Raw genomic sequence first — 2233 nt, forward strand, 5'->3', positions numbered from 1 at the left:
TCAATTATATGTGTACTGTAATTTTGTTTAAAAAAATAAAAACAAATACGAATATTCGTTTTTACGAATATATAGCACTATATTCGAAATATTCTCGAAATTGCGATATTCGCGAAAAAAATTCGCTTTTCGAATATTCGCGCTCAACACTATTTGTAATATCTTCACTCTACTTAGCTGTTATTATTTTTTTATTAGGTGGTGATCATGTCCAAGAAAGTTCTTGTGTTGATGGATCCCCAGCTATCTTCACAAACTTCAGAAGAACTGGAAGTAGGGTTGTTTCCATTAAGACTTATAACGCTGTCCAAGAGACTAGGCAAAACATGTATGTTGTAGTATACATTTAAAGCCATTATCCCCAAAAACATGTTATGCTTGATTGACAGTCTATTCTTGAGCAAGTACAAGCCAGAAGAACAAGCCGCAGAGTGGAAGACCTGGATCCAGTTTCACAGCAACCAGCAAGATCCGAGTAGCTGTGGCGTTTTAGTTCTACTGGTAAATTTATTTATAACTGATTGAAATTCAATGCAAACAATCATGTCACTGTCATTCAAAATTAGAAATATTATTATTATTTTTTTTTTTTTGCAGTTCGCCAAGGAATTTCTACGAACAAGGACCATCTCGGAAGTCAAGACCACGGAGGAACATATAAGGGATGCAAGAATGGAAATAGCTTGTGCCCTACTACAGTACAAAGGTCCGGTATATCTAACTATCTCCAAATGGTTTATCTAGATAATTACATTACATATAATAACATCCAACTATAAATTTATTCTTATTAAATTGCAGTTGGGAATAAAAGGAAATGTGCAAAAACACTTCATGACTATGTTTAATAATTCAACATAACCTTAATTGTGTTTTGGCAATTTTGTAGGTGCTGTTTCAGTGTCATCTGTATGTTCATTTAATTGCCAGACACTATCAAGAGTAGAAATGCACCAAGATTGTATATCTTACTGCTAGTTAGTTGTATTCACTCCATTGATACTTTGATCAAAATTTATTAAAATAATCCACAAGACATACAGGCATAATAACATCTGGGTATGACCCTTTTCTTGTTCTCATAAATATATATAGCAATAAACTCCTTCCCTTGAAATATCTGATCAATCTAAGAATTACAGTTAATTGAGGTTTGTCATTTTCTCATTTGGCTAAATTTTCTCTCTAACATTATCTTTTAGCATGCTAATTGCACAACTGCTGTGTCCTGTGACTGAGGAGGAAGACGAAGGAAGAGCTCCATGTAAGATACTTGGAAGTTTGACTCCCACTGCTATCCGTAGCTCACCTGCGGTGACGTCACCTGCTCAGACGTGAGCGCCAGTCTAATAGGTAACGGGAATATTCTGCCACTGGCCGGGGCGAATTCCCAATACTTTTAATAATAATACTAGACAGCCTATGCTAGCCATCCCCCCTTGGATCCGCTTTCCCTGCTCTGTACTATATACAGAAAAGACACGAGGACCGCCGCAGTACACTGTATCGCAACAGACATACGTGAGTTAAGGTAGGACCTGGACACAGTGTTTTATGTTTGTAGCGCTTCTGTGGCATTGCGTGATAAGGTGGTAGGCGTTTGTGCAGTTTCTGGCTGTCTATTTATTTGGTAGCACGCAGTGTTGCATTTTGTTTTATACATGTAAGATACTTGTCTAAGAACAAATCGGTAGAGTTTAGACGACCTTACGTGCACTTGCAGTCTTCAACAGGTAACTTTTCAAGTGGGAACTTTGTGGGATTGGTGAAGCGACGTAAATTGTATGTATTCAGACTAACAATCTTACCTTTTTCTTTGTTGGATCGACTGAGGCTAACGCTGTGTCCTGCGACGGAGGAGGAAGACGAAGGAAGAGCTCCATGTAAGATACTTTCACTTGGATTCCCATTTAGCAAACAAAATGTTAAATCGTTTTTTGGAATGTTGTGATACTATAGTAATTGTCAATGTCTCCCTCCTATGGCTGTAGGTTTGTAAACTAACCTCCTAAATTTTTTACATTTTTGCTCAACAGAGACAACCAGTGTGTCCTCCGGGTGACTACTTTGAAGAAGGGATATCTGGCAAGCAAGTGTGGAGGACGCTTGGGTTCTGGAGGTGGTTTCCTCCAGATACAAGTCTGAATTTTCTGGTCTTCCGGCGGGACTGTTCTTCCTGATGTCGCTCCCCAGGTCCCCCGCCAGGGCAGACTAGTTTTTATGGGCCATTAAT

This window comes from Bufo bufo, chromosome 8 (genome assembly GCF_905171765.1).
Source record: "Bufo bufo chromosome 8, aBufBuf1.1, whole genome shotgun sequence".
Lineage (NCBI taxonomy): Eukaryota > Metazoa > Chordata > Amphibia > Anura > Bufonidae > Bufo > Bufo bufo.